We start from the raw sequence: 26,848 nt of genomic DNA on the forward strand, positions 1-26,848 counted from the left end.
ACTCCTCTCAGATGACTCTCCATCACTCCGGAGAGACACCAGAAGGTAATTAGAGCCGTAGAGTTTCTAATAGTCCCTTGTGTGATCAGAACCTTGATGAAGATGTTGGGCCACATGTCAGCAGCTGCAGAGGCATGTCCCTTGGGCACTAGCACACTTGCCCCCTCTTTAGTCAGAAGTGTTGGGCCTGTGGAACTACAACCCAACTGGGTTAGACTAGAAATGCTCCCTGTCTCCTCGATTACGCCGCTCCCTCAGCTGGTGGAGGCAGCTAAAAGATGGGAGGTCCTTGATTCCATCCCGTTGGATCATGTTGACCACAGATGCATTCCTTCTAGGTTGGGGAGCACATATGGAAGAAGTGCCAGTACGGGGTACTTGGACTCCTCAGGAGAGCCAAATGTCATCAAATTTAAAGGGAATTAATAGCGGTCCAGTTGGCGCTCCTACACTTCATTCCTCAAGTCTAGGGCAAAGCAGTGAGAGTTGACTCAGACAATATGACGACTGTATTCTACATAAACAGACAAGGAGGAACGAGATCTCAACCTCTCCTCCAGGAAGTGGGATGGATCCTGTCTTGGTCAGAAGAGAACATTACCCACCTCAACGCAGTTCACATCAGAGGATCTCTCAATGTGGTGGCTAGAGATGGCCTTGTGGTTCGCCCGGCGGTCGTTTCACTGCGAACTTTGCGTGTTCGCGATTCGCCGAACATGCGAACATATGGAGATATTTGTGCCCGCCATATTCTTTTACATTGTGAAGAACTTTGACCCATTACACATCCATCAGGTGGTACAGAACAGCCAATTGAGACGTTTCAGTACATGGACATACCCCCTACCTTATAAATAAACCTGATCTGGCTGCCATTTTTACATTCAGTGTTTTGCCAGTGTAGGGAGAGGTTGCTGTGTGGAGCAGTGACAGGCTGTTATTGACACCAAACGCTAGCTAATAGGGCCACAAAGGTCCTTTCAAGGACTGGTATAGGTGTGCTATCGAAAGGGGTGATACAGAGAGGGGAGCGATATACTTATAATATACTTTTATAATGAGTTAAAAACACATAGATCTATATAGTGATCACCTGGAAGTCAGGGGGCTAGGGGCTTACTAGGGCCATTTTTATATAGGGTAAGGTTCCGGACGGGGTCGCTCTTATCAGGGCAGGTGGTCTTTGGTGAGGCTATCAGGGCCAGAATAGCACCCCCCTGTAGGGGCAATATCAGGGACAGTTCTTTGTCTACCCTGTCCTTCAATACCACATAACCATCTAGCCCAGGGATAGATGTTTTTTGCTTTCCCTCCGGGATTCATGGATGTGCACTGGAACCCCCCGGATTGTGGTAGGACATATGGTTTCTAATTTGGTGCAGCCGAGCACCTGATTTAGTGCCCCCGAGCACTTGTTATTGCCTACCACATCTATGCTTTTTGCTTAACTTTAATAATTTAATTTATTTTCATTTTGAGGGATATCTTTTCCATTCACACGTCCGCAAAATGGGTCCGCATCCGTTCCGCAATTTTGCGGAACGGGTGCAGACCTATTCATTTTCAATGGGGCCAGAATGTGCTGTCCGCATTTGTGGATCCGCACTTCTGCATCCGTGCTTCTGTTTTCGCAAAAAAAAAGAACATGTCCTATTCTTAGGCATTTTCTATTATAGTGCCGGCGATGTGCGGTCCGCAAATTGCGGAATGCACATTGCCGGTGTCCGTGTTTTGCGGACGTGTGAATAGACCCTCATAGTACCATTATTAAAGGTTACGTTTTATCTTTATGTATATTCTAATGGATTGCCTTCCTTGTACAATGTTATAATATACTTTCTATGTTAGAAAGTACACTGCTCAAAAAAATAAAGGGAACACTTAAACAACACAATGTAACTCCAAGTCAATCACACTTCTGTGAAATCAAACTGTCCACTTAGGAAGAAATACTGAGTGACAATCAATTTCACATGCTGTTGTGCAAATGGGATAGACAACAGGTGGAAATTATAGGCAATTAGCAAGACACCCCCAATAAAGGAGTGGTTCTGCGGGTGGTGACCACAGACCAATTCTCAGTTCCTATGCTTCCTGGCTGATGTTTTGGTCACTTTTGAATGCTGGCGGTGCTTTCACTCTAGTGGTAGCATGAGACGGAGTCTACAACCCACACAAGTGGCTCAGGTAGTGCAGCTTATCCAGGGTGGCACATCAATGCGAGCTGTGGCAAGAAGGTTTGCTGTGTCTGTCAGCGTAGTGTCCAGAGCATGGAGGCGCTACCAGGAGACAGTCCAGTACATCAGGAGACGTGGAGGAGGCGTAGGAGGGCAACAACCCAGCAGCAGGACCGCTACCTCCGCCTTTGTGCAAGGAGGAACAGGAGGAGCACTGCCAGAGCCCTGCAAAATGACCTCCAGCAGGCCACAAATGTGCATGTGTCTGCTCAAACGGTCAGAAACAGACTCCATGAGGGTGATATGAGGGCCCGACATCCACAGGTGGGGGTTGTGCTTACAGCCCAACACCGTGCAGGACGTTTGGCATTTGCCAGAGAACACCAAGATTGGCAAATTCGCCACTGGCACCCTGTGCTCTTCACAGATGAAAGCAGGTTCATACTGAGCACATGTGACAGACGTGACAGAGGGCTGTGCGGCCGTGGAGAACGTTCTGCTGCCTGCAACATCCTCCAGCATGACCGGTTTGGCATTGGGTCAGTAATGGTGTGGGGTGGCATTTCTTTGGAGGGCCGCACAGCCCTCCATGTGCTCGCCAGAGGTAGCCTGACTGCCATTAGGTACCGAGATGAGATCCTCAGACCCCTTGTGAGACCATATGCTGGTGCGGTTGGCCCTGGGTTCCTCCTAATGCAAGACAATGCTAGACCTCATGTGGCTGGAGTGTGTCAGCAGTTCATGCAAGACAAAGGCATTGATGCTATGGACTGGCCCGCCCGTTCCCCAGACCTGAATCCAATTGAGCACATCTGGGACATCATGTCTCGCTCTATCCACCAACATCACGTTGCATCACAGACTGTCCAGGAGTTGGCAGATGCTTTAGTCCAGGTCTGGGAGGAGATCCCTCAGGAGACCGTCCGCCACCTCATCAGGAGCATGCACAGGCATTGTAGGGAGGTCATACAGGCACGTGGAGGCCACACACACTACTGAGCCTCATTTTGACTTGTTTTAAGGACATTACATCAAAGTTGGATCAGCCTGTAGTGTGTTTTTCCACTTTAATTTTGAGTGTGACTCCAAATCCAGACCTCCATGGGTTGAAAAATTTGATTTCCATTTTTTAATTTTTGTGTGATTTTGTTGTCAGCACATTCAACTATGTAAAGAACAAAGTATTTCAGAAGAATATTTAATTAACTCAGATCTAGGATGTGTTATTTTTGTGTTCCCTTTATTTTTTTGAGCAGTGTATATTATAGTGCATTTGTATTGTGCGGTAGTTGTCTGCGGTTCTGCTGCAATACAGGTATATAGAGAGACAAGCGTTATTGGAACAAATAATTTCTACTTGTGTGATATACCAGTCGCCCCCCCCCAAAAAAATGTTTATATACCAATATACTTTCTTTATAGTGCATTGGGGTACTGTATAGTGCATTTGCGCATGCGCGTACGCGGAAATTATTTTGCTGATATTTCGCATTGAAAAAAATTATGAATGGAGATCTCAAATTCGAATAATACATCTGGTATGTCACTGTCCATGTTGTAGGACTATTTGTGCACTTCTAGTAATTATTTCTTGGCTGCAAATAGGAGCTGAAGGTTTTTCAGGTTCGCCTGCCATTAAAATGAATGGGACCCGCCGCAAACTTGCGGTTCGTCCATCACCCGGCAGATGTTCGTCCATCACTTGTGGTGGTGGATCTCCTAAGTCGAGATCTTTTGGTGCCACGCGAGTGGTCCCTAAGCCAGGAAGTCTTCCATCAGATTACGCAATGGTGGGGAACGCCAGAAATCGATCTATATAGGGAGGACAATCCTTGGTGGTGGATGCTCTGTCCATTCCGTGGAGGTTCAATTCCCTCCAGTTTCCATGATACCATCAGTATTGATGAAACTCAGGCAAGACCAGACCTCAGTGATCGCCATAATACCTTTCTGGCCGAAGAGGTCTTGGTTCACCCAGCTCATGCAGATGAGCCAGGGACAATATTGGAAGCTTCCCCTGAGGCAGCACCTAGTACATCTGGCAGGGTCCTGCCTAGACTTGAAGAGTCTCAACCTGACAGCCTGAGGTTGAATGCCCCTTTCTAGAATCTGGAGGGTTTTCTGCGAGGGTCCTGAAGACTTTATCCCTTTCCAGATCGATATCTACCAACAAAGCTTACTCCAGGATCAGAAAGACTTTTCGGCAGTGGTGTGCCCTAAATGTGGTGTCCTCTGTGGATCCCCCTATTTCTTCCATTCTTCAGTTCCTACAGGATGGTTTAGACAAGGGTCTCAAACCTTCAACCTTAAGGGTACATACCTCAGCTTTGTCTGCAGTTTTGGGCAAGCCCTTTTTCGCAGGACCCTCTAATCAAAAGGTTCCTTAAAGGAGCCAAAAGAATGCAACCTAGGATCCTGTCGGTGGGTAATAATTCAATTAAGAATTAATAATTATGGTCATAAAAATTATTAATCATAAAAAAATAAAATTTATAAAATTTGTCATAAATTCTTAAAATCATGACCTGGTGAATTGTAGACAACCTAATTGATACAATTCACATCTGAGTCCGACTATTTCCTCAGATAAATAAGTTCTTTTTGACGTGAGATGATGTTAATGATAAAATGTAGTTCTGCATTATACAATAATACACAGGTATTCTAAAATATGCAGATTTATTGGTTACAAGATTATAAACATATATGAGTAATAAACACAATGATACATGCAAATGAATATATATAGCGTTAATATAAAGCATTACAAGCTTAACAATACATGTGAGTGGAAATAACTCGTCACATTATAACAAAGCTATTATTAGGTTAGGATATCAAAATATGAACATAAGTTATATACATTACTTCTGTTCAGAGAAAACCTCATGATATCAGGATGGGCATGTCTAATCCTAGACATCATTATAGAATGCTAAATACATTCTGCCCCCTTCTAACCAACTACACATCACATGGCTTCAAGATGGGCAAATCCATTCAAGGATATAACTTAGAAGAGATAACCATATCCTTCCGCCCCATCCTGGACTATTTTCACATACATGACTTTGGTAAGACTATTAAGACAAATAACAGGGATCTAGGATTTTGCTAGTCCATATCTTAAATGGGAAGGATTTGATATAAGTCCTTCCGGTGGGAATCCATCACTTAGCTTGGCGAAGAATGTTCTATTAATATATATATATATAAGCAATCATTTCATGCTTTGCTAGATTATGAGTCTAGATTCTTCTGCAGGTAGAATGAAGCCTCACAATATCCTAAAACTACATCTCAATATGGAGATGATCAATTAATTTAATTATTTATTTATTCGCCAATCTAGATGGTATCATTTCACCCACACTATCAAATTAGTCTTAATAAAATGAAATATCATTTCTGTGTCTCTTACCAAGTCCTAGTAGGGAATCTCACTTCTCTGCTCCTAGGAAAGCTGGGTGGTCCATCATAGCACATCTCACCATGGCTTTCATCTTGATAGACCTCAACTTCTCTTCTCCTCTCTCCTTTCTTTCTCCTTTTCCTTCCCTCTATGGCTTATGATCCCGAACTTATCAGTTAGACACACCTTCCTAGTTTGGGAACTTTCCAATCATTGTCGGATGGGCGTGACCATTGATAAAAATTGTGACATCATAACCTTACCCAGAATGCACTTTTGCTACTGTTGTAATGTCACCTACTGATACCTAGGTGGCACTGCTGTATAAGCTATCTGCATCATAGTATAAAGGGGTAACTTATGTAGGTCTGAATATACATTTTGACCTTAGAAGCTTTAATTCAAAGCCATAGGAGGGATTAATTCTGACACTTGTAGCAATTAGAGACAGACTCTAGGCGTCTCTCTGGAAGGTTTCTCACATTTAATTTATGGATCGGAAATGGCCTTGTTTTCTCACAGAGATTGTCAGTACCTCCTCTTCATACCAAAGATGTGATTAATTGTTACAAAACACACATCTTCACAGACACTCTTCTAATGAGAAATATATATAATATACTGGATACATGTTGTCTTCGGAACATATAACAATATAATATAAACAAAGTATATATATGTCCTACTGATTGTCTTATGCTAAGGACTAACTAAGGCTCAATAAATGAATACATGCATATTATATATTTTGCTTCATTTATAAATGCCTAATTGTATAGGTAATTATCACCAGCTGCATAAAGCTTATCTTTTACTCCCCGTCATAAATTTAAGTAAACAAGGAGGCCTCTTCTCAGACTGTACATTCATGGGAAGGATAACACTGAAGAGTATAAACCTTTGTGTGACCTTAATTTGGCCTACTCAAGACATACAAAATTGTAAATATAGTCGAGCATGGCTCTTAAAGGCAATGAACATCCATTTTGACAATAAATGAATTGGATATCAATGCTATTTACCTATGAAAAGGGCACAACAATCCTGAACCCTATACCTCAGTGGGGATCTGTCAGACTGCTCAGGGGGTTATGCTCTCCCCCATTTGAGCCTCTTCAGAGCATGATTTAAAGGTTCTTGTCTTGGAAGAAACAGTTTTTTGATGGCTATTACTTCAGTAAAGAGAATCTAGAATTGCAGACCTTGGCGGTTGTCAGTATGGGATCTGCATCTCCACTGCAGGGTGGCAGATCGCTGTCTACACATTGCAGCACTATGGGTCCCAGTACTGGCTTACCTTGTAGGAGACGCAGGTGCCCGCCAGCATACCGCCGCATCCGTCCTCTTTGCCAGGTGTCATCTGATGCGCTATAGCATGCGCGCGCGCACCTCTCCCTTTCTTATAGGAGTAGGCAGCTGTTCCTGATTACCATCCCCACCCGGAGGCGGGACTATTTGTATTTAAGGCAGCTTCACTCATCATGAAATGCCCAAGCGTGGTTGTTGTACCTCTTGACTCCCCTGAAGCATTCCTCTGTGTCTGTTTATTGGGATTTCCTGGATTCTGACCTCTGCTTCGTTTGACTACGCATCTGCCTGCTGTCTGTTTATTGGATCACCTGGATTATAGACCTCTGCACTGCCTGACTACACGTCTGCCCATCTCCTCCTGTAAGTCTGCCTGGATCCAGACCCTGCGCTGCCTATGAGACTGCTTATATCTGCATGCTATATTGCTCTGAACTTTGTGTTGCCTGTATCTGTCAAGTGACTTTTGAATACTGTCTGCCAGTAAAGACCATCTGTTCCTTTATTCTGCCTTTGTTGGACTCTGTTCACACTACTGCAGGTAGCTGCATTCAAGGTAACCAGTGCAGACACCAGGGTCCTGTCTCTGAGAGTCAGCAGTCAGCAATATTGGACTAATTCCCAGTCCTCTATCAGCTGACACAGAGGATCCACATCCTCTGGTCGTAACAGTACGCTTGGGCCATGGATTCTGCTGGCTCTAAACCAGGAATGTCTGAAGTACTACATGAACTTGAACAACAGCGTACCACCCAGAAACAAGTGATAAATTACTCGCAGCATGTAGCTGCTCGCCTGGACTCCCTTTCTACAGCACAGTCTGCACAGGCTCCTACTGCTTCTGCTGTCCCTGTTGCGGCTGCAGCACAGCCAAGCGTTTCCGGATCACGATTATCTGCTCCGCCCCGTTACAGCGGCAACCCGAAAGTTCTTCTGCGGCCTCCTCTCTGCTGCACGTCCGTCAAGGAAGCTGGTAGGTGGGCCAATATGCGATTCAGTTCCGCACCTTAGCATCTGAAGTTTCGTGGAATGAGGAGGCTTTGGTGGCGGCCTTTTGGGAAGGTTTGTCTGGACGTATTAAGGATGAACTTGCAGGTCGTGATGTGCCTACCTCCCTTGAGGCTCTGATCTCTCTTGGCTATTAAAATCAACATACGGTTTTCGGAGCGAGCTCGGGAGGCCCGTCGAGAAAAAAGACTTCCACAACAACTGTTTAAGTCTAATATGTCTCAACCTCCATTACGCACCTCCTTTTCGGATCCTGAATTCCACTCGGCTCTCGGATGAGGAACGTCGTCTTCGCATGTCTTTTGGACTCTGCCTCTACTGTGGTGGTCCGGGTCACCGTGTCCGCAACTGTCCCCAGAAGTCGGGAAACTCCAATGCTTAGGGTCTTTGGGAGAGGCGGCCCTAGGCGAAAACTGTTCCACTCTCCAAATTCCTGTGACTCTGGTTCTTGGGGGCATCAAGGTCTTTATATCTGCTTCCTTAGATTCCGGGTCTGCGGGGAACTTCATACACCAAGCTATGGTGAGTCAATACCACATTCCTGTACGCCTGCTTAAAAATCCCCTGCTGGTGACTGCCATCAGTGGACAAGTACTGACGGATCCAGTCCGGTTCATCACTGAGCCGTTGGAACTGCAGGTAGGGTGGTTACATGTTGAAAAGATTTCTCTATATGTGCTCCCTGAACTGTCCCATTCTCTTTTGCTGGGGTTGCCCTGGCTTAGGATGCACAATCCATAATCGAGTGGAGCTCTGGAGAGGTTCTTCAATGGGGTCAGCTGTGCCAAGGCAAGTGCTTATGTTCTATTCAACGAAGGGTCTCTATATCCCTCCCTAAAAACCTGGAGGCCTTGCCGGTGGTCTATCATTCCTTTGCGGATGTGTTCGATAAAAAAGAGGATGAGACACTACCTCCCCATCGCCCCTATGACTGCCCAATTGATTTACTACCTGGGACTTCCGCCTCCTCGGGGTCGTGTTTATCCTCTGTCTCCTGCTGAATCGCAGGCAACAGCAGATTACATTAAGGAGAACCTTGAGAGGGGTTTCATCAGGAAGTCTTCCTCACCTGCAGGGGCAGGATTCTTTTTTGTGAAAAAGAAAGATGGGTCTCTTCGCCCCTGTATAGACTACCGTGGTCTGAATAAGATCACCATCAAGAATAAATACCCTTTACCGTTAATTTCTGAATTATTTGATAGACTCCGTGGGGCTCGGATCTTCTCTAAGCTGGACTTGCGGGGGGGCATATAATTTAATACGGATTCGTGAGGGTGACGAATGGAAGACAGCTTTTAATACCAGGGATGGCCACTATGAATACCTCGTGATGCCCTTCGGGCTCAGAAATGCCACTGCTGTCTTCCAGGAGGTTGTCAATGACATTTTTCGAGATCTCCTCTATTCTTGTGTTGTTGTCTATTTGGATGATATTCTTATTTTTTCCAGAGACATCAGAACTCATCGCAGGCATGTGCAGATGGTCTTACAATGCTTACGAGAGAATCGTCTGTACGCTAAATTGGAAAAGTGTGTCTTTGAAAAGTCGTCCCTGCCCTTCCTGGGGTACATCATCTCGGATCATGGTCTCAAAATGGATCCTGGAAAGGTGGCAGCAGTGCTCGACTGGCCCCGTCCCTCCGGCCTGAAGGCAATACAAAGGTTCTTGGGTTTTGCTAGTTATTATCGTCAATTCATCCGTAATTTTTCTACCCTGACAGCTCCTATTTCTGGTCTGACCAAGAAGGGTGCCAATCCCAAACAATGGTCCCCTGAAGCAGAGACGGCATTTTCCTCCCTCAAGCAAGCCTTTTCTTCAGCTCCAGTCCTTAGACGCCCAGAACCCAACAAACAGTTCTTCTTGGAGGTGGATGCATCCTCCATGGGAGTCGGGGCGGTCCTGTCACAGAAGAATGCCTCAGGTCGTATGTCTCCTTGTGTTTTTTTTCTAAGTTATTTTCCACTGCCGAAAAAAAACTATTCTATTGGGGACAGGGAACTCCTAGCAATTAAGTTGGCTCTAGAGGAATGGAGATATCTTCTGGAAGGTTCTAGCCTACCGGTCATAATTTACACCGATCATAAGAACCTCACCTATTTGCAGACAGCTCAACGACTTAATCCTCGTCAGGCCCGTTGGTCTCTCTTCTTTGCCCGATTTAATTTTCAATTGCATTTTCGGTCCGCTGACAAAAATATCAAAGCGGACGCTCTCTCGAGGTCCTTTGAAACCACAGATTCAGAAGACGAACCCCAGTTCATCATTGAACCAACTAAAGTAGTCACAGTGGCTCCAGTTAACCTGTCCAAGGTTCCCCCAGGTAAGATCTTTGTTCCGGAATCTAAACGAAGGAAGGTTTTATGGTGGGGGCATGCATCCAAGATTGCTGGCCATCCAGGTCAACGGGGGACCTTGAATCTCATCTCCAGACATTACTGGTGGCCATCCATAACCGCGGATATTGTAGACTTTGTGGCTTCCTGTACCTTGTGTGCCCAGAATAAGTCTCCCAGACTGAAACCTGCAGGTTTATTATTGCCTCTTCCGGTGCCTGAGGTCCCCTGGCAGCATATTGGTATAAACTTCATAACCGATTTACCTGTCTCAGAGGGCTGTACTGTCATTTGGGTTGTCGTTGACCGTTTTTCTAAGATCTCGCACGTTATTCCGCTTCCAGGTCTGCCATCTGCTCCTCGTCTGGCTGAGCTATTCATTTTACATATCTTCCGCCTTCATGGATTTCCCCTCCATATCGTCTCGGATAGAGGAGTACAATTTACCTCCCGGTTCTGGAGATCTTTATGTAAGTCTCTGAATGTCTCTTTGGACTTTTCTTCTGCCTATCATCCACAGTCTAATGGCCAGGTGGAACGCATGAACCAAATATTGGTCAGCTTCCTGCGACATTTCACCAATGCCCATCAGGATGACTGGGTGAAGCATCTTCCCTGGGCGGAATTTGCTCATAACAATAGAGTCAACCAAGCCACAGGTAAATCTCCATTTTTTGTGGTCTATGGACAATATCCAAGTGTTCCTCTTCCCGTGCGGCCTTCTTCTGGAGTTCCTGCGGCAGATTCCTGTGTGGAGCAGCTGTCCCAGGTCTGGTCTGACACTAAAGTATCGCTTCGGAGAACAGCGGACCAGATGAAAAGGTCTGCGGATAAGAGGCGCAGACCTCCTCCTCAGTTTGCCATTGGAGACAAGGTATGGCTTTCTTCTAAGAATATCCGTCTCAGACTTCCGTCTTACAAACTGGCTCCGCGATTCTTGGGACCTTTTTCTGTGATCAAGAAAATGAATCCTGTTGCCTACAAGCTCAAACTACCTGCTACCTTGCGGATTCCCAACTCATTTCATGTTTCGGTACTTAAGCCAGCTGTCTTTAACAGGTTTTGCAAAGGCACTTTACAGAACCCTCCTCCTGTCACTATGGATGATGAGTTTGAAGTTAAGGACATTCTAGACAGGAGGATTATTAGAGGTAAGACCTTCTATTTGGTGGACTGGAAGGGCTACGGGCCTGAAGAAAGGTCATGGGAATCTGCAGAGAATAATCATGCCGCTCTGTTGCTGAAGAAATTTCTCTCCAGGTCAGCCGTGTGGAGGAGGGGGCGTAAGAGGGGGGGTACTGTCAGTATGGGATCTGCATCTCCACTGCAGGGTGGCAGATCGCTGTCTACACATTGCAGCACTATGGGTCCCAGTACTGGCTTACCTTGTAGGAGACGCAGGTGCCCGCCAGCATACCGCCGCATCCGTCCTCTTTGCCAGGTGTCATCTGATGCGCTATAGCATGCACGCACACACCTCTCCCTTTCTTATAGGAGTAGGCAGCTGGTTCCTGATTCCAATCCCCACCCGGAGGCGGGACTATTTGTATTTAAAGAGGACCTTTCACCGATTCTTACCCTATGAACTAAGTATACAGACATGTGGAGCGGCGCCCGGGGATCTCTCTGCACTTACTATTATCCCCGGGCGCCGCTCCGTTCTCCTGCTATGTCCTCCGGTATCTCCGTTCCCTAAGTTATGGTAGGCGGAGTCTGCCCTAGCGCTGGCCAATCGCATTGCAGAGCTCACAGCCTGGGAGAAAATAACCTCCCAGGCTGTGAGCTCTGCGCTGCGATTGGCCAGCGCTAGGGCAGACTCCGCCTACCATAACTTAGGGACTGGTATCTCCGCCTACTATAACTTAGTGAGCGGAGATACCGGAGGGCATAGCAGGAGAACGGAGCGGCGCCCGGGGATAATAGTAAGTGCAGTGAGATCCCTGGGCGCCGCTCTACATATCTGTATAGTTAGTTCATAGGGTAAGAATCAGTGAAAGGTCCTCTTTAAGGCAGCTTCACTCATCATGAAGTGCCCAAGCGTGGTTGTTGTACCTCTTGACTCTCGCTGAAGCATTCCTCTGTGTCTGTTTATTGGATTTCCTGGATTCTGACCTCTGCTTCGTTTGACTACGCATCTGCCTGCTGTCTGTTTATTGGATCACCTGGATTATAGACCTCTGCACTGCCTGACTACGCGTCTGCCCATCTCCTCCTGTAAGTCTGCCTGGATCCAGATCCTGCACTGCCTATGAGACTGCTTATATCTGCACTGCCTGACAACGAGACTGCTTATATCTGCATGCTATATTGCTCTGAACTTTGTGTTGCCTGTATCTGTCAAGTGACTTTTGAAAACTGTCTGCCAGTAAAGACCATCTGTTCCTTTATTCTGCATTTGTTGGACTCTGTTCACACTACTGCAGGTAGCTGCATTCAAGGTAACCAGTGCAGACACCAGGGTCCTGTCTCTGAGAGTCAGCAGTCAGCAATATTGGACTAATTCCCAGTCCTCTATCAGCTGACACAGAGGATCCACATCCTCTGGTCGTAACACGGGTGTGGAGCCTTATACTCTATTGTTAGTGAGGCTATTTATCCCTCCTTCCCCCAGTGGCCTGTGCGGGTTATAATTCTTTCCTGGGAGCTCTTGATGTGTGGTGGATTGTCTGCTCCAGCTCTGCTCAAGATAAGTCCTTTCCGTTATTTGTGTGTTTTATCTAGGCCTCTAGGGAGATGCTTGCTTCCTCCTGGTTTGAAGAAGCAGGTTGCCTCTTCCCTTTTCCCTGCTGCTTAGAGTTTGCCCAGGGTGTTTAGGTTTAGACACGAGGGCATATGAATAACCACCATAAGGGTATGAACATGGGCACAGCAGTTTAGGGAAAGCTTTTAGGGATCGCTAGGAGGTGACACAAATCACTGCAAAAAATGTACCAAAATGATACGCAACTGAGAACACTAGCTAATTCCTCATGCCGATGTTAAAAGCTGAGAACTTTGACAATATCTTCCAGTCAGGAACATATCGGAGCCCCTCATGCACCACGTTACGGTGTCTCAGCACGCATGGGGTCCTACCACTCAACTGCTGTGGTGTGTGAACAAGGTCTGAACAGTGCTAGAAACCAACTCACAGCCAGGCTCTCACATGCCTCCATAGTGGTATCACCAATGCACTGTGAGGTAGAATAAAGCTATGAGCCGCACCCACAACAGACCATGTGACACAGAAGCTACCAGGTGCAAAAGAACCTTAACAGCAAAATGAAGTGGCACATTCCATACACATAAAGACCAAAAATTTGTGTATATATATATATATTTTTTTTTTCATCGGCACAATGTATCATTTTGTGTAAGATGTTCTTGTGGTGCATGCAGTCCGCCCTGGCATCCTCCATTGTACGCAATTTTTGCTGGGAATTGCCGTTATCTGCGGACCGCATGCGGAGGAATTGCTCACCCGGTTATAGTCACGCTACAGTGTCTGGGTTTGGAGCATTTCCACCCGTTTAGGCCACTTTTTTCAGTGAGTTTTTTATCGCTAGGAGGTGACCCTTTTCTCCCTAGCTTTTGGGCCTGTTCTGTTTGTTTTCCTGTGTTTGCTTATTTCCCTGCTTACCTACCTATTGTGACATTATAACCCACCCAAAAAACTGTCATATCACTGCTGTTTGTGAAATGGAGGCTATGGATGCCTTGGTTGATCGCATGCAGGGATTATCGCTGGAGGTTGCTGATCTCTGCAGTTCTGTTGCACGGTGTCTCCCTGATAGGTTCTCAGGGGGGGGTTATGACTTTATTCGGTTCAAGGAGTCCTGCAGGTTGTATTTTTCGTCTGTGGCCGATGTCATCTGGTGACGAGAATTAAAGAGTGGGGATCATTATATCTCTGCTCATTATATCTCTGCTCAGTCCTGGGCTTTTTCTCTGCCGACCAGTTCACCATCCCTCCGGTCGGTGGATGAATTTTTTAGAGCTTTGGGCTTGATTTATGATGACCCAGACCGGGTCTCTATGGCTGAATCTAAGCTGCGCAGTTTGTTACAGGAAGAACGTACTGCGGAGTCGTATTGTGCAGAATTTAGAAGATGGGCAACTGACTCGGGGTGGAATGATCCTGCACTCCGGAGTCAGTTTTGTCAGGGGCTATCTGAGAGGTTGAAAGATGCCCTTGCTTTTCATGAGTATCCCGATTCATTGGAGACAGCCATGTCGTTGGCAGTGCGGCTTGATAGACGTCTTAGAGAGAGGTATAAGATTCCTCCCGAGTGAGGGGTCCCGTCTGTAAGTCCCCGGGGTCCCACCTAGTCCCCAGGGTAATATGACTTTTGAATCTGGGGCAGGAAAGGAGCCTATGCAGTTGGGCCAGGTTTCCTTTCGCTTAGGTGATAGGGATTTTAGGAAGCTGAATAAGCTATGTTACTTCTGTGGAAAAGAAGGTCATTTTGTTTGTGCGTGTAACATAGTAATAAGGCCGAAAAAAGACATCTGTCCATCCAGTTCAGCCTGTTATCCTGCAAGTTGATCCAGAGGAAGGCAAAAAAAAAAACCCTGTGAGGTACGTGCCAATTTTCCCCACTTTAGGGGAATAAAAAATTCCTTCCCGACTCCAATCAGGCAATCAGAGTAACTCCCTGGATCAATGACCCCTCTCTAGTAGCTATAGCCTGTCCTTTTGTTAAACCTCAAAGCGGTAATGAAAAACTATGGAGGTATTCACATAAAGAGGAAAAAAAAACTTCCCTGACTCTTGGTAGTGTGAATGGGGAGTCTGAGCAAGCAAATAAGCATTCTCCCTGCAATACCCATTTCTTCCTGCCTGCCATGGTGGCGCTAGACTCAGGAAATGTAGATTTTGATGTATTTGTTGACAGTGGTGCGGGGGTAAACCTTATTGATTTTCAGTTCCTCCAAAATCTTGGTTTTAGAACCAGCACTTTAGATAAAGAGATACCAGTGTTTGCTATTGATTCCTCCCCTTTCTCACAAAAGAGTCTTACTCATATCGTTCATGACATTAAGTTAAGGGTCGGTGATTCACATGTTGAGCCCTTTTGTTGTTTTGTTATGAAGGGCTTGCCTGCTCAGATGGTTCTGGGTTTACCGTGGTTGATAAAGCATAAAACTACTATTGACTGGCAAACAAGACAAATCAGTAGCTGGAGTGAATTTTGTTCGGACAACTATCTTTGTGCTTCGATTTCAGGGGTGTTAACAACGGTCCTACCTGAGTTTTTGTCAGATTTTGCGGACGTATTCTCAGAGGGTGGAGCTCAGGAACTGCCCCCCATCGAGAATATGATTGTCCGGTCAATCTCATCTCTGGAGCTAAACTGCCAAAATCTCGACTATACAACCTTTCCCAACCCGAAAGAGAAGCTATGCGGAAGTATATAGCAGAGAGTTTGGCAAAGGGACATATTAGGCCATCTAAGTCCCCTGTTGCCGCCGGCTTCTTTTTCGTAAAAAAGAAAGACGGATCACTTAGACCGTGTTTAGATTTCCGGGAGTTGAATCTCATTACGGACCGTGATCCGCATCCCCTTCCTTTGATTTATGATCTATTTGATCAAATTGTTGGAGCCAAGGTGTTCTCCAAGTTGGATTTAAGAGGAGCTTATAATCTGATCAGAATCAAGGAAGGAGATGAGTGGAAAACGGCCTTCAATACACCCAAAGGTCATTTCGAGAATCTTGTCATGCCCTTTGGTTTAACTAATGCGCCAGCGGTCTTTCAGCGATTTGTCAATGATATTTTCCATCATTTAGTGGGAAGGTTCATTGTTATTTACATTGATGATATACTAATTTACTCACCCAATTTGGAGACCCATCAGGATCACGTGAGACAGGTGTTGTCGATCCTTCGGGAGAATAAATTGTATGCAAAATTGGATACCTGCTTTCTGACTCTGGTTTTCGTATTGACCCTGAAAAGGCGGCACTGGAATGGGACTGGCCTGAGAATCAGAAAGCTCTGGTGCAGTTTTTGGGTTTTACCAATTACTACAGAAAATTCATCTTGAATTATTCCACCATTGTAAAACCTTTGACAGATATGACTAAAAAAGGCGCCGACTTTTCTGTCTGGTCAGATGAGGCATTAAAGGCCTTTTCTGCTATTAAGAAATGTTTTGCGTCTGCTCCCATTCTGATGCAACCTGATGTGTCTCAACCGTTCATCGTGGAGGTTGATCCATCAGAAGTGGGGGTCGGAGCAGTTCTGTCGCAGGGTCCATCCCCTAGCAAATGGCGTCCGTGTGCTTTTTTCTCCAAGAAACTCGGCCGCTGAAAGAAATTATCATGTAGGAGATAGAATCTCTTACCTGCAGTCTGCTAAGCGCCTGAATCCTAGACAGGCTAGATGGTCACAGTTTTTTACTTGGTTCAATTTTGTGGTCACCTTTCGCCCTGGGGTTAAAAACATCAAGGCAGATGCGTTCACATAGTTTTTCTGGGGGGAGTGATTCGAAGGATCCCGCTCTGATTTTGGCTGATGGGGTGGTGGTTTCCGCTCTGTACCCCGATTTGGAGATGGAGGTGTTGGGGGCCCAGGAGAAGGCTCCTGATTCTTGTCCTCCAGACAAGTTGTTTGTTCCTGCTGAACTGCGATACAAGGTGTTCAAGGAACATCATGATACGGTCCTGGTGGGACATCCTGGAAGCAAATCCACCATAGATCTTATATCCCGGAGATTCTGGTGGCCAGGGTTGCGCAAGGGTGTGGAGGGTTATGTGACAGCTTGTGAGACCTGTGCACGCGCGAAGGTGGCTCACACTCGGCCTTCAGGATTCCTTCTTCCTTTATCCATCCCGTCTCGTCCTTGGACGCATTTGTCCATGGACTTTATTATCGATTTACTGAGTTCCTCTGGGAAAACTGTGATTTTGGTGGTAGTGGACCGCTTCAGTAAGATGGCCCACTTTGTACCATTACCTAGCTTGCCCAATGCCAAAACTCTTAGTCAGGTTTTTATCGATAACATTGTGAAACTACATGGCATTCCCTCTGATGTGGTGTCTGATAGGGGGATTACAGAGAGATTGAAAAAATTGCAAGACATAGAAATCTGTGCAAGCCGGTGTCTTCCTTTTATTTGGTCCTTTTGTCACAGCTTTCTTCACCACTGTCCAGATCTCTGGTAAAATGGAAGGCGGATATTTTGGAATTGGAAGATAGACATGAGAAGGAGATAAGGTATAACTGGAGGACTACAGTTATTAGTGCTAGGGATCAGTTGGTTCCATCGAATCTATTTAACTCCGGTTAGACTGGAGCATATGCACAAACTAGATAGTGCCCAGTGCACTAGATGTGATGGAGACAGAGGGACTCTGATCCGCATGATCTGGAGCTGTCCAGTTATTGCTGCGTACTGGTTGGAGGTGCATGACTTTTTAAATAAGAAACTGGATCTACCAGTAAGGTGGCCACTGGTTTCACCTCAGAAAGCCAGACCTCACCAACCACACCCCCAAACCGACAAACCACGCCCGCCTAAGTAAAGCCACGCCTCCAATCGCCAGCTGGGGGAAAAACGGGGGGAGGAGAGGAAAGAAATTTGTGAATGGAAGGTGAGCTGGGGGCAGCCGGGTGCTTCTCCCCCTCAGTCGGCCATGTCTGCGGCTCTAGTGACTGGGGGTGGGAGAAGCCTCAATCAGTTGCTGCAGCTCACACAGCGCAGAACTACTGAAAGGGTGGAGATCCCTGTGTCCGTCCAGACCCTGCGCTGGACAGAGGACATTGAGCCAGAAAACCGGACGTCCGGCCGCACTAACTGTGAGAGAGATTTCTGTATTGCTGTATTGCCCTGACTGTGTGTAATCAGTGAGAAGGAGCCGGTCTGAGACTGTGCTGGAAGTCTGTTCTATCTCTGAAAAATGGAAATAAAGACTAAAAATATATACTTTAATCTTGCGCAGTTTTTTTGGATCCCAGGCTTCTGTCTCTCTTTATAACATTACACGCTACGTGGGCTGGATTCTGGCCCAATGTAATCCCGTTAACGGACCGGACTTATATCTAACGAGGAACTGGTGGCAGTCTACTGGGCGGGCAGGGCTCTGTGTCACTGGGGCAGTGGAAGGGCTCTCTCAGCCTGTCAGGGATGTGAGCCAGTGTTGTGCACTGCAGAGCTGAAGGACCTGGGGTGACATCACAGTCATGTGATCAGTGCAGGGGCGGGGCAAAGCAGTGGTGAGAAGTTGTTAAGGACCTGGGATGAGGTCACTGTCATGTGATCAGTTTCTGCCACGCCCCCTATAATTAAATGACGGTGACATCACCCCAGGTCCTTCAGCTCTGGCAGTGCAGCAGATACTGGGCAGGTCCTGGTCGGTAGTCAGGGCTCTTGTTCTCTCTGGTATCAGCCATTCCTCCAGCCTGCAGGTAAGATGAGCTGTGAGGAGACAGTGTGGTGGAGAGCTCAGACATGTCACCTCTGGAGATTCTCCTCCATTACACACAAGGAATCCTTCTCCGCTCCTCAGCTTAGTATGATGGGAGGAGTAGTAGTGGGGATAGTGGGGGTTGTCATCATTCTGTGCTGGATCAGAGAATCTGCTCCCTGTAACTTTGGTTTTCACTGCCAGGAGCTTAGATACACCCAGAGCTCAGAGTCTTCTGCCTCCACACTGCAGGAGCCAGGAGCTTAGATACACCCGGAGCTCAGAGTCTCCTACCTCCACACTGCACAATGGCCATACGCACCCAAACGTCTCTACAACAATGCGGACTAGAGCTGACCTTTCTCTGGTGATCTGACCTCTGACCTCTGTGTCCCGGATATTTGCCATAAGCCCTCCAGGGACACTGACCCAGTAGAGCCGTGTGGTCTGTATCCGCGTTCCTCCTTCTAGTCTAGGCTTACCATACGCCTTTGAATAGTTAAAGGCATTTCAAAGTATCGCCCTTTTGTCCCCTGACGATTCCTGGGGCTTTGTTTTGTTAGGTGCCGACCTTTAGATATATTCATCTGAAGAAACACGTAGGGACACGTGAAGATATCGCGGTTTTTCACTCTATTTTTACCTCCGTCCCCTCACCAGCTCAGGTGTCCATTCTCTGGCTCTAGGTAAAATCCTGTGCAGGGCTTTGTAGGGACCCAAGCTTAGGATGAGGTTCAGGACCCCGTGTTAGGAGTTTATTAGGGTCTACCAGGTCAAGTAGGGCATAACAGGGATAGTCTATTCCCTTGAGGCTTCCCTGACAACGATAACGTCCGTCCTGGGATCCGTTCTTCCCTTAACAAAGAAATCTGGACTAAAATCTGCGGCCGGGTGAACAGAACTGACCCTGTATTTAACTGGTAAGACCTTTCCATTTTTTTACAAGGTACTTCACTCGACGGGGTATCGATATATGAGACACTGACATCTGTTTTCTACCGTGTGCGCACCGACTGTACACGCGCAAGGTTTTGTCTCTGTTTTCATTTTTTAGGTGTCCAGCTAGACCCAGCACCTACTCACTGGGGCTTTACTCTGGGGGTTCGAGGGCATGATCTAGTGCATATGAGTTTGTTGTTCCGGATCTAGCTGTTAGTATATGTTCGTACGTTTTTTTTTCTCCGTTTTAGATTTTACTTGACGCTATTAAAGGTTATGTTTTAGTATGTTACTGCCCCTTTTTTGTATTTTCTGCAATTTAGTTCTCTGAGCACTATTCAGGGAGAAGTGCGGACGCATCTTTCTCCCCTGGTAGGGACAACCCCTTCTCTATATTCTGCCTCCACACATTGCACTACCAGGAGCTTAGATACACACTGCACTACCAGGAGCTTAGATACACACTGCACTGCCAGGAGCTTAGATACACACTGCACTGCCAGGAGCTTAGATACACACTGCACTGACATGGAGCTTAGATACACACTGCACTGACATGGAGCTTAGATACAGTCGTGGCCAAAAGTTTTGAGAATTACATAAATATTGGAAATTGGAAAAGTTGCTGCTTAAGTTTTTATAATAGCAATTTGCATATACTCCAGAATGTTATGAAGAGTGATCAGATGAATTGCATAGTCCTTCTTTGCCATGAAAATTAACTTAATCCCCAAAAAACTTTCCACTGCATTTCATTGCTGTCATTAAAGGACCTGCTGAGATCATTTCAGTAATCGTCTTGTTAACTCAGGTGAGAATGTTGATGAGCACAAGGCTGGAGATCATTATGTCAGGCTGATTGGGTTAAAATGGCAGACTTGACATGTTAAAAGGAGGGTGATGCTTGAAATCATTGTTCTTCCATTGTTAACCATGGTGACCTGCAAAGAAACGCGTGCAGCCATCATTGCGTTGCATAAAAATGGCTTCACAGGCAAGGATATTGTGGCTACTAAGGCCCCTTTCACACGGGCGTTGCGGATTGGGGCCGGATGCGTTCAGGGTGCTTTCAGTGAAACTCGCACCACTTTGCAAGCAAGTTCAGTCACTTTTGTCTGCGATTGCATTCAGTTGTTCAGTGTTTTCCGCGCGGTGGCAATGCATTTTGATGCGTTTTTCACGCGCGTGATAAAAAACTGAAGGTTTACAAACAACATCTCTTAGCAACCCTCAGTGAAAAACGCATCGCACCCGCACTTGCTTGCTTTTTTCATTGAAGCCCCATTCACTTCTATGGGGCCAGGACTGCGTGAAAAACGCAGAATATAGAACATGCTGCGATTTCCACGGAACGCAGAACTGATGCGTGAAAAACAACGCTCATGTACACAGACCCACTGAAATGAATGGGTCAGGATTTAGTGCGGGTGCTATGCGTTAACGTCACGCATTGCACCCGCGCGGAAATCTCGCCCGTGTGAAAGGGGTCTAAGATTGCACCTCAATCAACAATTTATAGGATCATCAAGAACTTTAAGGAAAGAGGTTCAATTCTTGTTAAGAAGGCTTCAGGGCGTCCAAGAAAGTCCAGCAAGCGCCAGGATCGTCTCCTAAAGAGGATTCAGCTGCGGGATCGGAGTGCCACCAGTGCAGAGCTTGCTCAGGAATGGCAGCAGGCAGGTGTGAGCGCATCTGCACGCACAGTGAGGCCAAGACTTTTGGAAGATGGCCTGGTGTCAAGAAGGGCAGCAAAGAAGCCACTTCTCTCCAAAAAAAACCCATCAGGGACAGATTGATCTTTTGCAGAAAATATGGTGAATGGACTGCTGAGGACTGGGGCAAAGTCATATTCTCCGATGAAGCCTCTTTCCGATTGTTTGGGGAATCTGGAAAAAGGCTTGTCCGGAGAAGAAAAGGTGAGCGCTACCATCAGTCCTGTGTCATGCCAACAGTAAAGCATCCTGAGACCATTCATGTGTGGGGTTGCTTCTCATCCAAGGGAGTGGGCTCACTCACAATTTTGCCCAAAAACACAGCCATGAATAAAGAATGGGACCAAAACACCCTCCAACAGCAACTTCTTCCAACAATCCAACAACAGTTTGGTGAAGAACAATGCATTTTCCAGCACGATGGAGCACCGTGCCATAAGGCAAAAGTGATAACTAAGTGGCTCGGGGACCAAAACGTTGACATTTTGGGTCCATGGCCTGGAAACTCCCCAGATCTTAATCCCATTGAGAACTTGTGGTCAATCCTCAAGAGGCGGGTGGACAAACAGAAACCCACTAATTCTGACAAACTCCAAGAAGTGATTATGAAAGAATGGGTTGCTATCAGTCAGGAATTGGCCCAGAAGTTGATTGAGAGCATGCCCAGTCGGATTGCAGAGGTCCTGAAAAAGAAGGGCCAACACTGCAAATACTGACTCTTTGCATAAATGTCATGTAATTGTCGATAAAAGCCTTTGAAACGTATGAAGTGCGTGTAATTATATTTCACTACATCACAGAAACAACCGAAACAAAGATCTAAAAGCAGTTTAGCAGCAAACTTTGTGAAAACTAATATTTTTGTCATTCGCAAAACTTTTGGCCACGACTGTACACATGGAGTTCAGAGTCTCCTGCCTCCACACATTGCACTGCCAGGAGCTTAGATACACACTGCACTACCAGGAGCTTAGATACACACGGAGCTCAGGGTTTTTCCCGTCAGTGCAGCTTTATGAGGGTCTGAGTTTTGCGGGATGAGTTGTACTTTTTCTCTCCCTCATTATCGGGGACATGGGACTCACTGATTAACCTTTATTCCTTTTTTTGGAGGGGGATGAAGAAAACCAGCAATACGAGCCTTCTCCTGAATGAGCCACCAAGGATGGACAGGAAGGAGATCAGCAGAAGAATATTAGACCTCACCTTGGAGATCATCTCCCTGCTGAGCGGAGAGGTAAACTTTTCTAGATTTCTCTCCTCTTTATTGTATTCTGTAACAAGTCAGACATCGGGGAGGAGAATCCATCATAGGAAGTGATAGGAAGAGTCCAGGGTCCTGGAGAACGGCCTCCAGACCTTCCAAGTGACAGAGAACCTGAAGATCAGCCCCCAGTATGGTGAGTGATGTGTCATGTGACCAGTGACCAATAGTCATGTTGTAGGAGCCATGAGAAGGTAAGTAGGCACGTTGTACCAGGAGGAAAGGGCCGGAGGAGAGCACATGGCCCCTGAAGGGTTTATTCCCTAAGTGTCTCTCTCTCCATCCACAGGAGTACACAATAGTGAAGAAGACATCGGGGGACTGTGTGACTCCCATCACCCATCTCCAGGAGTCAGGAGGGCGGAGCAGGACCCCTCACCCCATCACAGAGCCTCCCCCTCACCCCCTGATACATGAGCAGAAGATCCTAGAGCTCACCCACAAGATGATGGAGCTGCTGACTGGAGAGGTGACACTGCTGGGAATGCTGGGAAATTCTCCAGTAACAGCACTGGAGGGGTCTGGGTGATGACGGTGTCATTGTGTTGTCAGGTTCCTATAAGGTGTCAGGATGTCACTGTCTATTTCTCCATGGAGGAGTGGGAGTATATAGAAGGACACCAGGATCTGTACAAGGAGGCCATGATGGAGGAGCACCAGCCTCTTATATCACAAGGTAAGAGCCGTCATGTGCAGTGTGTACACGTGTGTGCAGTGACATGTAATGGAGGAGCACCAGCCTCTTATATCACAAGGTAAGAGCCGTCATGTGCAGTGTATACACGTGTGTGCAGTGACATGTAATGGAGGAGCACCAGCCTCTTATATCACAAGGTAAGAGCCGTCATGTGCAGTGTATACACGTGTGTGCAGTGACATGTAATGGAGGAGCACCAGCCTCTTATATCACAGGGTAAGAGCCGTCATGTGCAGTGTATACACGTGTGTGCAGTGACATGTAATGGAGGAGCACCAGCCTCTTATATCACAAGGTAAGACCCGTCATGTGCAGTGTATACACGTGTGTGCAGTGACATGTAATGGAGGAGCACCAGCCTCTTATATCACAAGGTAAGAGCCGTCATGTGCAGTCAAGGAGCTGAGAGAAGAGTCTGATCTATAGACAGATCTACAGGAGGCCATGTATTCAGTCACTGTGTGCTTGTGTCTCCACAGATGGATCCAGGAGGAGAAATCCACCAGAGAGATGTCCCCGTCCTCTGTATTCCCAGGACTGTCCAGAGGAGAAGGTCCCAGAGAATCCTCAGGTAGATGGAGCTGAGCCCTACACACATCTATATAGGGGGGTCCTGCAGTCATAGAGGGGTCATAGATTGTGGGGGTCTCTTATGTGGATCTGTTAGATTTCCCACCTCTCTGCTGTATTGTACTGAATTGTTACACATGACAAATCAGGGGGAAGATCTGACTGATATTAAAGTGGAGGATGAAGAAGAGAAGATGATGGGCGATCCCCCGTGTAAGAGTGAGGTGGAGGAGGACATTCCAGGAGATGTCACCACAGGTATGGAATCATGAATGGAGAAAGTGACTTCAGATTCTGTCCTTGGTGCCTTCAGGGCAGGAGGAGAATCTGATCTCCGGCTGCTGCTCTTTGATTGGAGATGTCCTCATCCCATCATGAAGTGTTCTCCTTATCCAGCTGACGGTGATCTCTGATCGAATGAATGAATCAGGGCCCTGGTAAATCGGCTATACTGATTATTTATTTTATCCATTATGCCATTCAGAATATGGGATAAATATTTTTATATTTGAATAACGTATGAAAACGCCTGTACTATTGTTGTCAAGGGGTTTATAGAGGGTCGCTCACTATATCTCACAATATACGATGCATGTAGATCTCTTAGACCTGATGAGTCTGGTGTGCTTATTGTGAAACTCCTTGTCAGAATAGCTATATACAGTGGGGCAAAAAAGTATTTAGTCAGCCACCAATTGTGCAAGTTCTCCCACTTAAAAAGATGAGAGGCCTGTCATTTTCCTCATAGGTATACTTCAACTATGAGAGACAGAATGGGGGGGGGAAAGAACACAGGAAATCACATTGTAGGATTTCTAATGAATTAATTGGTAAATTCCTCGGTAAAATAAGGATTTGGTCACCTACAAACAAGCAAGATTTCTGGCTCTCACAGACCTGTAACTTCTTCTTTAAGAGGCTCCTCGGTCCTCCACTCGTTACCTGTATTAATGGCACCTGTGTGAACTTGTTATCAGTATAAAATACACCTGTCCACAACCTCAAACAGTCACACTCCAAACTCCACTATGGCCAAGACCAAAGAGCCAAAGACTCCAGAAACAAAATGGCAGACCTGCACCAGGCTGGGAAGCATGAATCTGCAATAGGAAAGTAGCTTGGTGTGAAGAAATTAACTGTGGGAGCAATTATTAGAAAATGGAAGACATACAAGACCACTGATAATCTCCCTTGACCTGGGACTCCATGCAAGATCTCGCCCCATCAGTAACACACTACGCCGGCAGGGACTCAAATCCTGCAGTGCCAGACGTGTCCCCCTGCTTAAGCCAGTACATGTCCGGGCCCATCTGAAGTTTGCTAGAGAGCATTTGGATGATCTAGGAGAGGATTGGGAGAATGTCATATGGTCAGATGAAACCAAAGTAGAACTTTTTGGTAAAAACTCAACTCGTCGTGTTTGGAGGAGAAAGAATGCTGAGTTGCATCCAAAGAACACCATACCTACTGTGAAGCATGGGGGTGGAAACATCATGCTTTGGGGCTGTTGTTCTGCAAAGGGACCAGGACGACTGATCCGTGTAAAGGAAAGAATGAATGAGGCCATGTATCGTGAGATTTTGAAAACCTCCTTCCATCAGCAAGGGCATTGAAGATGAAACGTGGCTGGGTCTTTCAGCATGGCAATGATCCCAAACACACCGCCCGGGCAACGAAGGAGTGGCTTCGTAAGAAGCATTTCAAGGTCCTGGAGTGGCCTAGCCAGTCTCCAGATCTTAACCCCATAGAAAACCTTTGGAGGGAGTTGAAAGTCCATGTTGCCCAGCTACAGCCCCAAAACATCACTGCTCTAGAGGAGATCCACATGGAGGAATGGGCCAAAATACCAGCAACAGTGTGTGAAAACCTTGTGAAGACTTACAGAAAACGTTGGACCTCTGTCATTGCCAACAAAGGGTATATAAGAAAGTAATGAGATGAACTTTTGTTATTGATCAAATACTTATTTTCCACCATAATTTGCAAATAAATTCTTAAAAAATCAGACAATGTGATTTTCTTTTTTTTTTTTCTCTCATTAGGTCTCTCATAGTTGAGGTATACCTATGATGAAAATTACAGGCCTCTATCATCTTTTTAAGTGGGAGAACTTACACAATTGGTGGCTGACAATACTTTTTTGCCCCACTGTAATCCTTTTTAAACATTTTCCCATCTTCCATCAGGGAGCAAGGATGCTGGACCAATCAGGCTCAGTTTCTGCGTCCCATACTTTTTGAGGGCAGACTATTTGAACTGACAGCTGCTGGCCACAGTTGCCTGTGATTAGTCTGCCTTCCTCACTAGCTAGTTGTGTGTTTGTTTCTCTGGAGCACTGACCTTTTTGTCTTTTTCTATGACTTGCCTTTGTATACTGATTTTTGCCTCTGACGTGATCTGGAATTTGACTCTGTCTGCTATTTTGACCTTGCTTGATATTGGACATTGTCTAGTGTTTGGCTCGTTGTGACCTCCCCTTTGCCTGCTGACTTTCTCTGATCTTATTCAGTCTTGGCTTTGCCTGTCTGGTTTTCTCCTCTTCCTACTCTTTACCCATTTTGGTTTAGGCATCTGCACTTAGTCAAGCTAGGAACTGCCTTCAAGTTGTGGCCTACTATTTAGGGAGGATCGTGCAAGTAGGTAGGGGTGGAGTACAGGGCTGCACTTTTCCCTACCCTTTCATGACACCTGTGTTTATTATTATTATTTATTATTAAAGCGCCATTCATTCCATAGCGCTGTACATATGAGAAGAGGTACACATACATAATACAGACAATTGCACTAATCATAAACAAGACGAGTTACAAACTGGTAGAGAAGGAGAGAGGGCCCACAATCTACATGGTATGGGAGAAGGACACAGTAGGTGCGGGTGAAGTTGGTCATGGCGGTATAGAGGCAGCAGGGTCACTGGTTGTAGGCTTGTCTGAAGAGGTAGGTTTTCAGGTTTCTTTTGAAGGATTCCACTGTAGGTGAGAGTCTGATATGTTGGGGTAGCGAGTTCCAGAGTATGGGGGATGCACGGGAGAAATTTTG

General features: G+C 46.2%; 1 protein-coding gene and 1 long non-coding RNA gene across 2 annotated transcripts in view; one reads left to right on the plus strand and one right to left on the minus strand.

Annotated features, from left to right (window-relative positions):
* LOC120991124 (zinc finger protein 585A-like) overlaps positions 1-26,848 on the minus strand; it is a 2,129,672-nt gene that overhangs the window by 1,488,321 nt on the left and 614,503 nt on the right. The window lies entirely within an intron of this gene.
* LOC120991169 lies at positions 18,565-22,880 on the plus strand. The gene is made up of 3 exons (XR_005776507.1): positions 18,565-18,628; positions 22,392-22,515; positions 22,832-22,880. It is a non-coding gene; the product is annotated as an uncharacterized LOC120991169 (long non-coding RNA).

The sequence above is a fragment of the Bufo bufo genome, chromosome 2, assembly GCF_905171765.1.
Source record: "Bufo bufo chromosome 2, aBufBuf1.1, whole genome shotgun sequence".
Classification (NCBI taxonomy): domain Eukaryota; kingdom Metazoa; phylum Chordata; class Amphibia; order Anura; family Bufonidae; genus Bufo; species Bufo bufo.